This window comes from Oncorhynchus masou, chromosome 19 (assembly GCF_036934945.1).
Source record: "Oncorhynchus masou masou isolate Uvic2021 chromosome 19, UVic_Omas_1.1, whole genome shotgun sequence".
NCBI classification, from domain to species: domain Eukaryota; kingdom Metazoa; phylum Chordata; class Actinopteri; order Salmoniformes; family Salmonidae; genus Oncorhynchus; species Oncorhynchus masou.
In genome coordinates, this window is record NC_088230.1 from 16,135,413 (window position 1) to 16,150,901 (window position 15,489).

General features: G+C 40.8%; 1 protein-coding gene across 3 annotated transcripts in view; it reads right to left on the reverse strand.

The window, feature by feature from the left end:
* The window catches only part of LOC135505867 (disheveled-associated activator of morphogenesis 1-like), a 122,051-nt gene extending 108,094 nt beyond the window's left edge, over window positions 1-13,957 (reverse strand). For all 3 annotated transcript variants that reach the window (XM_064925067.1, XM_064925064.1, XM_064925068.1), the window contains exon 1: window positions 13,844-13,957. The gene's annotated coding sequence lies outside the window, so the exon portion shown is untranslated. The remainder of the gene's footprint in view (window positions 1-13,843) is intronic.
* Between the last annotated feature and the right edge of the window lie 1,532 nt (window positions 13,958-15,489).

Consider the following 15,489-nt stretch of genomic DNA (forward strand, 5'->3'; position numbering starts at 1 on the left):
ATGGAATATTTTCTGTTTTGGCAATTGAATGTTCACTATTTTGTGGTTGGAATTTCTATTAAAAAAAACTTTTAATATGTTAAAAAAATAAAAAATACAATCAAAACCAAAAAGCTGATCACAATCTTCCATTATAAAGTGTTGTAGTCTTTCCGGACACTGTTTTGCAAACAGTAGTTAACAGTTTCAACATACCTAAAACGGAGTGGGGAGCAAACATGATGCAGCTCAGACTCAGGCTAGCAATGAGTAAGTGTGCACTATGACAAGGGGTCGGCTACAGTGATGGACAGGCTTGATTTGTGAGACATTTGACAGAAGTATCAAAAATAACACTAATTCTATCAAGGGTTGGAAATGATTCAGGAAACAGAACCAAAAATATTTTTAGCAAATAACAGAACCAGGAACGAAAGTGATCCATACTGTTCAATAACAGAACTGTTATATTAAAAAGCATGGAAACCGCTTAATAACTTTATTTTACGATCAAGGCATTTTTTTTCTAGTCCCACAAAAAGCACAACGTATTCCAGCTTCTGCCTGCAAGCTGAAAATCTTTGCAGATGTGTGTGCGTGTTTAGGCTACCTCCGAAGCATAAACTACAAAAAAGATAAGATAAGATGCCACTCTGCACACACAAGCTTGTTACCTTGCTAGCTCACGCCGTTAGCGCAAAAGACATTCAAAGTTCCTTCATTGAAGCCACTCATCCTAGGTATAATTCTGTGGACCTAATTCATGTCATAAGATGCGAGCACGTCAAGCCTGCTCATCAACACTCTCGCTCTCTCCCCACCCTTAAAATTTCAGTTACATCTTTCACCATAGGCTACACTTGTTTGTCCATCACGCATGTAAACAACTATTTTGCCTGCTCTATCCACACAGATTGGTGAAGTATTTTGGGATTCGAACTGGTTGAATTGTCTTACATTCGCTGTCCAAAATTCTAAATGTTTGTTTGTTCGTTTATTAGGATCTCTTTGAGCCCACCAAGGGCTAGTCTTCCAAGACTAACTGTCATTTCCATGTAAAAGGACCCTTGAGCACCAACTTCATAGGAGCATGTCAAATCTGGTGTCAAATATTAGGAGTCTACATCTTGTATAAATGATGGCATCCTAAATATTAGGAATAAGCAAAGGCTTTGATTTCTGGTCAAACAGATGAAAAAGGGGTCTTAGAAAATAACAGCAGAAAAAGTATTAGAAATAGAAAGTATAGCCCCCTGCCAACAAATAAACACGCATTTCATTTGGAAAAAATATTTGCCTTGTGTAAATTCAACATATTTTCACATTTCTCTCCCTAGTAAGGGTAATACAATTTCACAGAAGTAACAAGTAAAGGTAGACCTACCAATTAGTTATAGAATACCCAAATATACAAAGGAGGATATTGCATAGGTATGCCTTTGTGCACCCAGTTAGGATACATCACCATAAAGAGAATAACATTAATATCCATAATGCACTTCTGTGAAGTAGAGATTATACAAATGATAGAATTCCATTACTACAATACTGTTACTGGGCTTATGAATCCACTTCATTTAATGTAGTTCAATAACATGTTTGTTTTTTAAGTCAAGGTGTCACCCCAATCTTTGAAACTTAATTTGGGGCAGATATTTAGGAAAAATGTGGTCATATAAAAAAAAGAGATTTTACTGAAATTCTGTCACCAAATGTTACATCTGTACAGTTCTTCCAGTAAATGTTTTTTTGTTTGTTTTAATGTTCACTGTAAATGGTTAAAAGTAGTACTTGTGCATATTTCAGTATGGTTTGATAAACTTTGAAATCAATGTTTTTTGTTTGGTATACATTTAAGTGAAAAATCTGATTGGACACAATTCAGTTACTGTGAAATTGCCGTAATATGTTAATGATATTCAATAAGTTTGTTTACAAAGGTTCGAGGGAGAGACTGCAATTATTTACCACATCAGGAGTTGTAGAATTCTGAGCAAATTTATGGAAGGCATTCCAAAGTACCCAGGCCTACTCCCATTTTCAGGAATTTCAAAATCCGAACTGCTCCATCAACGCCAAAAACTCAGATTCAGAACCAGTCAGGCATTTATTTGATCGCGTCAGGCGAGAAAGAATTTCACAGAGATGAATTTGAACATCTGGTGAGGCTCAGTTTGAAAGAAGGGGGCCATTGAAGAATCTCTGCCTCCATGGAAGTTAGGAAAAGCCCCATTTGAACTTGGAGTGTCCACATCCTCCACAAGGTTATTGAAATTGCAAGCTAATGCGCAAAACAGTGGGTTGGGTCCTTAGGGTGCTAATTAACACCAAACAGCAGCCAAGACTTGAGAAGCGCTCTTTTGGACACAATACAAGGTCCCCCATAACCAGGAGTTTGAGCACGGCAACTCCCATAAATTAAGATCTCCCTCTATTCAGGACTTGGGAGTAAGGTGACTGACCCATCGGCCCATAGAGAATGAGAAAGGTGAAGGGGCCTCAAGAGGAAAAGACAAAAACAATACAACTCTACCAAGCAGCAGACATTTTACTCAAAGTAAAGGCTCATCTGGAAAAATGCTTCTAAGGCTACAGTGGCTTGCAAAAGCATTCACCCTCTTGGCATTTTTCCTATTTTGTTGCCTTACAACCTGGAATTAAAATAGATTTTGAGCGTGCATAACTATTCCCCCTCCCTCAATACTTTGTAGAGCCACCTTTTGCAGCAATTACAGCTGCAAGTCTCTTGGGGTATGTCTCTATAAGCGTGGCACATCGAGCCACTGGCATTTTTGCAAAACTGCTCCAGCTCCTTCAAGGTGGATGGGTTCCGCTGGTGTACAGCAATCTTTAAGTCATACCACATATTCTCAATTGGATTGAGGTCTGGTCTTAAACCACTTGAGTGATTCTTTAACAGTATGCTTACGGTCATTGTCGTATTGGGAGGTGAACCTCCATTCCACTCCCAAATCTCTGGAAGACTGAAACAGGTTTCCCTCAAGAATTTCCCTGTATTTAGCACCATCCATCATTCCGACCAGTTTCCCAGTCCCACAGCATGATGCTGCCACCACCATGCTTCACTGTGGGGATGGTGTTCTTGAGGTGATGAGAGGTGTTGGGTTTGTGCCAGACATAGCGTTTTCCTTGTTAAAAAAACTACATTTTAGTCTCATCTGACCAGAGTACCTTCTTCCAATTAATCGGTCGACCTCTAGATTTAACGGTGCTCAGTGGGATATTCAAAGTTTCAGATATTTATTTTATAACCCAACTGTAATCTGTACTACTTCTCCACAACTTTGTCCCTGACCTGTTTGGAGAGCTCCTTGATCTTCATGGTGCCACTTGCTTGGTGGTGCCCCTTGCTTAGTGGTGTTGCAGACTCTGGGGCCTTTCAGAACAGGTGTATATGTACTGAGATCATGTGACAGACTGCACACAGGTAGACTTTATTTAACTAATTATGTTACTTCTGAAGGTAATTAGTTGCACCAGATCTTATTTAGGGGTGAATACATATGCACCCAATACTTTTGTTTTAATTTATTTCACTTCACCAATTTGTACTATTTTGTGTATGTCCATCGCATGAAATCCAAATAAAAATCCAAAAATAAATGACAAATTGTAATGCAACAAAATAGGAAAAAATGCAAAGGGGGCTGAATACTTTTGCAAGGAACTGTATCTCTTATTTGCCTGATGACTCAAACCGAATTCTTCCACTGCATGTATCGTTCGCTACATACTTCAGTCGGAGACTGCCATCATTGAAGTCGTTTGTGGGGAGTCAAACGAGGGGTGTTGTACAAAACAAAGTCAGAGATTGGTTAGAGATGATCCAATCAAGAGTATCAATGCCAATGACACATTTTCAAAACGCCACTTTCCCCAAGTTTGTTCTGCTCTGGCCCAACCCATTGGTTTCTGGGACCAATCAGAGGGTCTAGAATAGGAAATAACCGCACAACCAACTTGCAGAAAAGACGCAAAATCATGCGGCCCAGAAAATCAAATACCAGCATTTCTAAAAGAAAGTTTTTTTGGTAATCTTTTCATAGCATCATTTAATAGGGGTAAAATTATATCAGTAATTCAAGACATATTCGTCGATAGCTTCAAACAATGGCAAAAGAAAAGACGCAAATATAATCTAGGCCTAAATTGCTGGGAGAGTCCAGATAAAACAGCTCAGTTGAGCTAAGCTCTCCTGCAGAGCTTGTAATAATGATACTTCCACATGAATGCAAACAAACAGTGGAATTGAAGAGAAAAATGAGGGAGATGGAGGAGAAAATAGCAGAGAGGGAGGGTGAGGCGGGGCAGAGATCAGAGGTAATTACAGTCACCCGGCTTGGTGCATAATCCTATTTTAGCTGCAAAGAAGAACAGAGCGTGATCGGAGGGAAACAAAAATGGAAAAAGGAGAACAAGACAAGAACTACTCTACTTTTCCTCCACGTTCTGTACTGTATACAAAAGTAACTGGCTCATATGTCATGTACAGCATTAACATGGGTGTGGTGCCGATTGACAGACATTGACAGTGGTCAAGACCGTTCACTAACCAAATAGGCAAGTTTTACCAAAAATTCTAGCCCGTCTCCATCTTGGGGCCACAAAAACTACATGCATGTGACACACAACAATAGTTTATCTATATTTTTCATAGCTGTCTATTTACCACCACAAACTGATGCTGTCACTAATATCACACCTAATGATCTGTATAGGGCCATAGGCAAACAAGAAAATGCATATCCAGAGGTGACGCTCCTAGTGGCCGGTCATTTTAATACAGCGGAACTGAAATCATTCTTACCTTAGTTTTACCAGCATGTCACCTGTGCAACTGGAGCTGTAAAAAAATCTAACTATAGATCACATTTACCCCACACACAGAGAAGTAAACAAAGCTCTCCCTCCCTCGCATACAAAGCTCTTGCTCGCCCTCCATTTGGTAAATCTGACCATAATTCTATTCTCCTGATTCCTGCTTACAAGCAAAAACTCAAAAACAGGAAGTATCAGTTATACACTCAATACTGAAGAGGTCGGATGAAGCAGATGCTAAGCTACAGGACTGTTTTGCTAGCACAGATTGGAATATGTTCCGGGATTCATCTGATTGCATTGAGGAGTTTACCACATAAATCCCCGGCTTCATTAAAAAGTGTATCGACGAAGTCATCACAATGATGTACATATCCCAGCCAGAAGCCATGGACTACAGGAAACATCTGCACTGAGCTAGAGACTAGAGCTGCCACTTTCAAAAGCGGGACACTAAGACAAACTGGAAACGTCAATACAGGAATAAGATACGGTTTGCAAACCCTACCACATCCAACAATCACAGAATATAAAAGGGAAACCCAACCATGAGCTGCCAGTGACCCAAGCGTACTAGATGAGCTAAATTCCTTATATGCTTGCATCCAGGCAAAAAAAAAAATAGGTGCAGTGAAATGTGTTGCTTTACAGGGTCAGCCATAGTAGTACGGCACCCTGGAGAAAAGTAGGGTTAAGTGTCTTGGTCAAGGCAAAACCATTGTTTCAATATATTCTATAAATTTGATTTGTTTACGAATGTCCCTAAAGTGTTCTTCCATCTTAGGGTCAGGTGTGGTCAATTCAGTGTCTGACCCGTCAATCCCAAGTGGACGAGGCGAGACGGGGCGAGGGCAGGGTGTGGTGGGAGCACCCTGGTGACAGACAGGGACTCAGTGGATAAGTGACGCTAAATGAAGCCATTGTCTGTCCGAAGTGAAGCACACTGTGCAGAGAAAGAGACATTCAAACAGCCACACAGGCCCATTGTTGTTTCCATTCCCAACAGGGTCCTATCGCATACTGTATGGTGGGCCTGCACAATGTTGGTCTTCTGAAACTGCTGTAGTACCAAACACCATAGTATGGTACAGTCAGATGTAGTAGTGCCATACACCAGCTGCTAAATCACTTAGAAATGTTCCACTATTTATCAGGGTTTCTCAACTCTGGTGTCAGAGTATCACTGTTGTTTCATAAAGTCTCAATACATTATGAAAGTGGATGTCCCAAACATCCACATTTTGAGAAATGAGAGCATTGTTGCTCTGGCTAACTTGAAATGGGTTCAAGCTCTTATACTCTGAAACAAGGGGGATACCCACTCAGTTGTTCAACTGACTGCATTCAACTGAAATGTGTCTTCCGCTTTTAACAAGCACACTACTTAGGTGTCTACTCTCATGTTCAACTGGAGTGAAGTCCAGCATTCAATCCAGGATCAACAATGATAGACTGGAGTATGCAGCCATTAGAAAGTCCACTTTGTAGCCCCCGCTATGTTTTATCAGTCATTGTTGGAAATATCCATTTATGAATTTAATGTCAAATTCTCTCGTTATTTTTTAAAAGCTCCCATTTTGGACTTGGCGAGGACGGTAGATGGTTTAATTACATTATGCATAATGCAATAAACCATCTACAGTCCTCTCCCAGCAGAGAAACATTCTAACCCGGTATCCTTTAGTGCATCAGGTCTGCATGCTCATCCCCGTCATGTCGTGAATGCCTTTCCTGGCTGCATGCCCTTAGCCTTAGTTATTTTGATAACAGTGAAAATACGTCGATCAAATCCATGCATCATAAGTTCAAATGTTTTCTAATTTATTAAACCTCGGTAGAAACACTATGCTCACAACCTGTATCTCCTAAATGGTATCGCTGGTGTATTTTGTTAGAATTTAGGAACGTTTTGCACAATAGACTATAAGGTTCACGTCCATTCATTTATACCGTTCATGAATCGTGACAACTATTATGTGATCGAGAAATGTATACTGCAAACTTTTACCCACTTTCTAGAAAATATAACTCTACCTTTGTTGTCAACAATCCATCCAAAACAAATAATCCCATGTGTGCATCTTGTTTTTATAAACTTTCACACATATTCCATGATATGGGATTATCCAATGGGCAACCCTGCAGCTGTTGATTGCCAGCGATCATAATTCATCATGAGGCATATTCTATAATCAATACACAACTTTCAAGGAGTAGAACATTTTTATACCAACATATAAAAGTATAACTTTTCCATTATCACATTCGCTTGCCATACTATTCTCATGAGATCATGCATGCAACTACTAGAACACCCCTGTTGCACATGAACTGACGGACAATGTCGATTGGCAGGTGGAATTATGACCAATACGGTTGCAATTTTAAAGTGGGAGGTGGTATCAGGTCGGCACAGTATTGTCCAATGAGGTTGCAGAGAGAGCCCAACATGGACACCGCAGTTATTTTTGTATTTTTTTTTACTGTCTTTGTGCACCCGATATGGGGGCTCGAGAACAATGACGTGATGTCGTTGTACACAATTTTTGGGGACCCTTTCAGGCTCTTGAGCGCTACTTTAAAAACGACTGCCTTATAAGTATACAAAATCTCAGTTCAATCTCTTTAAATTACTGAAATAATCTCTCGGTAGCAATCCCCTGTGGCAACAACACGATGAACTTCAATAAGAGCCCCCATTCTCCCAAAGATGCTCTCCCTCAGTGTTAGAGCAGAAATCGTGACCTGCACTCTTATGTAAACCGGGGCATGAAAACACAATTTTCTTGTACTGTTCCTCATCCTTTTGCATAAATGACAAGGGAACCAAACAGAGCAAAGTCTCTGAACAGAAGCAGTACTAAGCGAGGCAGTCACTGCAGATGGATTTTCCTGCTATTGTCCGGCTAATCCAGCCCTACGACTCAAGGCCAGGCAGTTGAATGGAGTGGAATGGAGCCTGTGGAAGATAGAGAGCATCCCGCATTGCTCCCTTTTCCCTCCCCACTTTCCCAAGGTCGAGCCAGTTGCCATGGCAACTGGCCCAGAGGCGCACACAGGATAAGGAGAAAGGGGTATTGGTTATAAATACCCAAAACAGTTGAATCAGGGGCTTTACGGAGCCTGACCTTTCTGAGAGCATCTCCAATGAGCTGTCTGTCAGAAGAAGAAATTAATGGAGACAGGTGGCAATGACTTTGTGCTCAGGAGAAGAACCTTGAGACTATAGAGAAAAGTTACATAATCATCACTCTAAAAAAAGAACCCTGCACCTTCGTTGGTTTAATACCAGGGTCTAGTCACTGAGTGACTGCTCATTCTATAAGCCTAGAATATACTAGTCTACTACTTTTTAGCATGTGATTCATAGACTTGGTCATGAGGTGTATAGATGGCTTGTATATTTCAGAAGAAATATGTATCCACACCAAGGCATACTGTAGCGAACTCCATTACACACAATCCTTGAGACACAGGACATGCATGGGTGATTTAGGGGTGTATGCCAAGCCACAGATCTACATCTCACATAGTACATTCACTGATGCCCATTAGAGGTATGAAAGATCACTGAAAACCACAGAATATAAAATGTATGATCGTTTTTTTAACCGTGAAGCCATAATAGCCTACTAACCTTCACTGCACTTAATAAAATATTGCACTGATGATACCAAGATGATTTCATAAACTGCTGTGGGCCTCTGGGCCTATTTCCTTATGTAACCAAGACTGAAATGGCTTGCAAAACATATTGCGTTTAATGCGCCACACCATCTAAAAATAAGCTGAATACATGTATACAATAAACACCAAGATATCCAAGGCTGCTGATGATCACTTACCTTTCAGTAGGGTGCCGGACATGAGTAAATTGCCTTATAATTTTCTCCAGCTCTGCTAATAAATTGTCCACCAAACAGGAATACACTTGCCAGCTTTAGTATAAAATCTGAGGGATATCCCGTGTTCCATCTCATACAGGTCAAAAAATAATAATGTTGTCACATGCTTTGTAAACTACAGGTGTAGACTAATGATGAAATGCTTACTTATGGGATCTTCCCAACAATGGAGAGAGAAAAATAAATCATATTTTAAAAAAAAAATAGCATGAGGAATAAATATACAATGAGTAATGATAACTTTGCTATATACACGGGGTATCAGTACCGAGTCGATGTGTAGGGGTACGAGGTAATTGAGGTAGATATGTACATACAGTGTAGAGGACGACCGATTAATCGGAATGGCCGATTTCAAGTTCATTAACAATCGGAAATCGGTAATTTTGGACCTTTTATTTAAACTTTATTTAACTAGGCAAGTCAGTTAAGAACACATTCTTATTTTCAATGACGGCCTAGGAACGGTTGGTTAACTGCCTTGTTCAGGGGCAGAACGACAGATTTTTACCTTGTCAGCTCGGGGATTCAATCTTGCAACCTTACGGTTAACTAGTCCAATGCTCTAACCACCTGCCTCATGGAGGGGCCCGCCTGTTACGCGAATGCAGTAAGAAGCCAAGATAAGTTGCTAGCTAGCATTAAACTTCATCAATCATAATCTCTAGTTAAACTAGTAATATCAACCATGTGTAGTCATCTAGCGTGTCCTGCGTTGCATATAATCGGCTCAGTGCGCATTCGCGAAAAAGGACTGTCGTTGCTCCAACGTGTACCTAACCATAAACACCAATGCCTTTCTTAAAATCAATACACAGAAGTATATATTTTTAAACCTGCATATTTAGCTAAAAGAAATCCAGGATAGCAGGCAAAGTTAACCAGGTGAAATTGTGTCACTTCTCTTGCGTTCATTGCACGCAGAGTCAGGGTATATGCAACAGTTTGGGCCGCCTGGTCAATGCAAACTAATTTGCCAGAATTTTACGTAATTATGACAAAACATTGAAGGTGGTGAAATGTAACAGGAATATTTAGACTTATGGATGCCACACGTTAGATAAAATATCTATATAATATAATAGTATTTCACTGAAAGAATAAACGTCTTGTTTTCGAGATGATAGTTTCCAGATTCAACCATATTAATGACTTAAGGCTCGCATTTCTGTGTTTTATTATGTTATAATTAAGTCTAGGATTTGATAGAGCAGTCTGAGCGATGATATGCTTATGAGCCTGCTGGTGCCTTCATTCAAACAGCACTTTTGTGCATTTTGCCAGCTCTCCTTGCTCCTACCTGGGCTCGAACCAGGAACACAACAACAACAGCCACCCTCAAAGCAGCATTACCCATGCAGAGCAAGGGGAATAACTACTCCAAGTCTCAGAGCGAGCTGACGTTTGAAATGCTATTAGCGCGCACCCCGCTAACTAGCTAGCCATTTCACATCGGTTACACCAGCCTCATCTCGGGAGTTGATAGGCTTGAAGTCATAAACAGCTCAATGCTTGAAGCACAGGGAAGAGCTGCTGGCAAAACACACTAAAGTGCTGTTTGAATGAATGCTTACGAGCCTGCTGCTGCCAACCACCGCTCAGTCAGACTGCTCTATCAAATCATAGACTTAATTATAACATAATAATACACAGAAATACGAGCCTTAGGTCATTAATATGGTTGAATCCGGGAACTATCATTTCAAAAACAAAACGTTTATTATTTCAGTGAAATACGGAACCGTTCGGTATTTTATCTAAGTCTAAATATTCTTGTTACATTGCACAACCTTCAATGTTATGTCATAATTACGTAAAATTCTGGCAAATTACTTCGCAACAAGCCAGGCTACCCAAACTGGTGCATATACCCTGACTCTGCATGCAATGAACGCAAGACATATGACACAATTTCACCTGGTTAATATTGCCTGCTAACCTGGATTTCTTTTAACTAAATATGCAGGTTTAAAAATATATACTTCTGTGTATTGATTTTAAGAAAAGCATTGATGTTTATGGTTAGGTACAGTCGTGCAACGATTGTGCTGTTTTCGCAAATGCGTTTTTGTTAAATCATCCCCCTGCGTTGCATCGATTATATGTGTAACTGATGTGAAATGGCTAGCTAGTTAGCGGTGGTGCTAATAGCATTTCAATCGGTGACGTCACTCGCTCTGAGACCTGAAGTAGCTGTTCCCCTTGCCCTGCGAGGGCTGCAGCTTTTGTGGAGTGATGGGTAACGATGCTTCGTGAGTGTCATTTGTCTTTGTGTGCAGAGGGTCCCTGGTTTGAGCCCAGGTAGGGGTGAGTGGACAGACTAAAGTTATACTGTTACATATGCAACACAGAACATGCTAGATAAACTAGTAATATCATCAACCATGTGTAGTTAACTAGTGATTATGATTGTTTTTTATAAGATAAGTTTAATGCTAGCTAGCAACTTACCTTGGCTTCTTACTGCATTCACGTAACAGGCAGGCTCCTCGTGGAGTGCAATGAGAGGCAGGTGGTTAATTGACTTGCCTAGTTTAATTTATTTAAGATGTGTAAAAAAAAAAAAAAAAAAAAAAGGCCAAACCGGTGTCCAGAAATACCGATTTCCCGATTGTTATGAAAACTTGAAAATCGTCCCTAATTAATCGGCCATGCATTTGGAGAGTTTCTCCCATTCTTCTCTGCAGATCCTATCAAGCTCTGTCCGGTTGGATGGGGAGCGTCGCTGCACAGCGATTTTCAGGTCTCTCCAGAGATGTTCGAACAGGTTCAAGTCTGGGCCACTCAAGGACATTCAGAGACTTGTCCCGAAGCCACTCCTGCATTGTCTTGGCTGTGTGCTTATGGTCATTGTCCTGTTGGAAGGCAAAGCTTCACCCCAGTCTGGAAGTCCTGAGAGCCCTGGAGCAGGTTTTCATCAAGAATCTCTGTACTTTGCTCCGTTCATCTTTGCATCAATCCTGACTAGTCTCCCAGTCCCTGAAAAATATCCCCACAGCATGATGCTGCCACCCATGCATCACCATAGGGATGGTGCCAGGTTTCCTCAAGACGTGATGCTTGGCATTCAGGCCAAAGAGTTACATCTTGGTTTCATCAGACCAGAGAATGTTGTTGCTCATGGTCTATATAGTCTTTAGGTGCCTTTTGGCAAACTCCAAGCAGGCTGTCATATGCCTTTTACTGAGGAGTGGCTCCCGTCTCACCACTCTACCATAAAGGCCTGATTGGTGGCGTGCTGCAGAGATGGGAGAAACTTCCAGAAGGACAACCATCTCCACAGAGGAACTCTGTCAGAGTGACCATTGGGTTCTTGGTCACCTCCCCGACCAAGGCCCTTCTCCCCCGATTGCTCAGTTTGGCCAGACGGCCAGCTCTAGGTAGAGTCTTGGTGGTTCCAAACTTCTTCAATTTAAGAATAATGGAGGCTATTGTTCTTGGGGACCTTCAATGCTGCAGACATGTGTTGGTACCCTTCCCCAGATCTGTGCCTCGACACAATCCTGTCTCAGAGCTCTACGGACAATCCCTTTCATCTCATGGCTGGATTTTTTGCTCTGACATGCATTGTCAACTGTGGGACCTTATACAGACAGGTGTGTGCCTTTCCAAGTCAATGTCCAATCAATTGAATGTACCACAGGTGGACTCCAATCAAGTTGTAGAAACAGCTCAAGGAAGATCAATGGAAACAGGATGCAGCTGAGCTCAATTTCGAGTCCCATAGCAAATACTTAGTAGGTAAGGTATTTGTTTTTTTGCTGCTTTGTCATTACGGGGTATTGTGTGTAGATTGCTAAGGATTATTATTATTTGAAATCAATTTTAGAACAAGGCTGTAAAGTGCACCATCGTGCATAAATGTATTTTGTCTCCCGACACCAAATACGACCACGACATGCAGGGTAAAATATCAAAACAAACTCTGAACCAATGACATTAATTTGGGGACAGGTCGAAAAGCATTAAACATGTATGGCAATTTAGCTAGTTAGCTTGCACTTGCTAGCTAATTTGTCCTATTTAGCTAGCTTGCTGTTGCTAGCTAATTTGTCCTGGGATATAAACATTGACTTGTTATTTTACCTGAACTGCACAAGGTTGTTTTACCTGAACTCTACTCCGACAAATTAATCCACACATAAAACGGCCAACCGAATCTTTTCTAGTCATCTCTCCTCCTTCCAAGCTTTTTCATAGTTTAACTTATATGGTGATCAATCTAAACTTTCATAGTATTACCACGACTACCAGCAAAACAGTTCGTCTTTCAATCACCCACGTGGGTATAACAAATGAAGAGATGGCACGTGGGTACCTGCTTCTATAAACCAATGAGGAGATGGGAGAGGCAGGACTTGCTGCGCGATCTGCGTCAGAAATAGGAATTACTGCTATTTTAGCCCTTGGCATCGCAGACGCTCGTTGGCGCAATAATTGAATAACATGGATTTCTACACTTATTTATTAACGACGCTCGCGCACGCGGCGTGTCCAGTCTGGTCAGCGTGTCAGAGTTAACGCAGATGCAGATAGTTAACCAATAGCTACCCGGACTAACTACCGGTATGTACCAGTCTCCTCTGCTACGCCAAACAGTACCTAACCTGTAACGGCTAATGGAGCATCAAATTAACTCGTTACAGCTACTAAACCAATTGAGTAGGCTAGCCTACGTGGGTGTTTATCTTACATGAGATGCAAACAGCACCTGCAAATTACTGACAGGCTTTGTTGGCTGTTTGCATCTCATGTAAGATAAACACCCACGTAGGCTAGCCTACTCAATTGGTTCGAACGACATCGAAACTGTTGATAATAAACACTTGATCAGAGGCTCTCCTGAGCGTCGAACACTAGGTATACAAGTTGGGGAAATAAGAGTATAGAAGAAGTTAACACAGCAACAACAAATACGCAGGATGTAACCACGTTACACATCAACAGAATGAAATGAGTCCTAAATGCAGTTGTCTCGGATCACTCTAGCCGGTGTCACTGCATCTTTCTGCAAGACAAACAGCACAATAGAATTTCTAAGGGGCCTATCGAAGGTTCTGCACGGATGATGAGCGTATTCAAGAAACTCGTTCAAAAGTCTGCCCCAAAAGCTTTCTTACCTCGTGTGGGTGCACATTTTTCTGATGATATCCACAAGTACTCCCAGCAAACAATATACTGTTTAATATTGCGCTACCGGTAGACTCAGTATTTTTGGGATAATCGCATAGGCATTCTCCTCGCCTCCTACTCAAAAGCCATTGGGTTTTAAAAAAGAGGTCCCGCCCTTCTGACCTTATCCTCCAATCGGGTTTAATAAAGAGGCAAGGAGATGAGAGAGAACGCGAGGAGAATTCAATAGAGATTGTCCCAGTGACATCATCCCCTTTGCGATGATCAAAAAACCAATGTGCATGCTTATAGCGATAAGCATTTTCTGGGAACTGTAGTTGGCCAATGCTACCATCTAGCTTTCTCTCGTGAGTGTTACAAAAACATGATATTATTTACCCTTGAAGAGCTTCACTGGGCGGATTCTATTATGCTGAGCAGAATGGCACCGGTCTATGGCCCGTGACGTGACCGGGCAAAAACGGTGAGGAGCACCATTCTCAAATCGATCAGTAATCTGCGCCACTCGGCAATGTTGTCAACAAGGCAGCATATTTTGAGCCGATTTCGCCGTGGGCTTTGATCGGGGCACCTGGCTCACGCCCGGGAGGCAGCCCTGTTACGAAACGAATGCAATCAACTTTCACCCGGTGTACAACACGTGTAACCGGGCGCCGGAGACAGGTTAATCGAATCATCACACTGCTATATCTTTCTGTTGTGGCGTTTGATAAATTTTCCCAGGTTTATCAAAATTCCTAGGCTAAAATGCCAATTATAATAATCAATAAAGCCATATTTTTTATGTTAGGCTATCTAATCTGAATATTGTGACAGTATGTTCTTGTTTATAAGTCAGTAACAACAGCAAAGTAGTTGTAGAACTTGGTTACTATCTCAAGTCAATTTATTGCCAAGCTAATCAACTGATTTCATATTTTCACAACCTGAAATGTATAATGCATAGTGCATAGCAAAAAACTGTATATTGATCATGCAATCTGTCTTACAAGAACCTCTACTAAGGGAGCTGGGTTGTGAAATAAAATAATTATCCAATAAACTTTCTTCTAAAAAAAAATGTTTTATTCAACATGGCCTCTTTTAGCCATACAGCTTTTAGGTTATTCCACAAATAGTGTCTTTCAAATCAAATGTTATTGGTCGTATACATATATTTAGCAGATGTTATTGCGGATGTAGGAAATGCTTGTGTTCCTACTTCCAACAGTGCAGTTATATCTAGCAATACACAATAATATACACAAATCTAAAAAAAAAAGTGCAATAATGGAATTCAGAAATATAGAAATATTAGGATGAGCAATGTCGGCTTCCAGTGTGTGTCTTGGGATATGCTACATATTCTATCCATATTGCCTATATATCTGAAGAATACGTAGGGTAGAATAGCATATGTACAGCAATAGTTAAACAGGATAGGCCTTGACTAGAATATACAGTATATACATATGAAATGGGTATAACTGTATGTAAACATTATTAAAGTGACCAGTATTCCATTATTAAAGTGACCAGTGTTCCATTACTATGTACATAGGGCAGCAGCCTCTAAGGTGCATGGTAGAGTAGCCGGAATAATTTTGCACGCCCAATTTTTCAGTTTTTGATTTGTTAAAAAAGTTTGAAATAT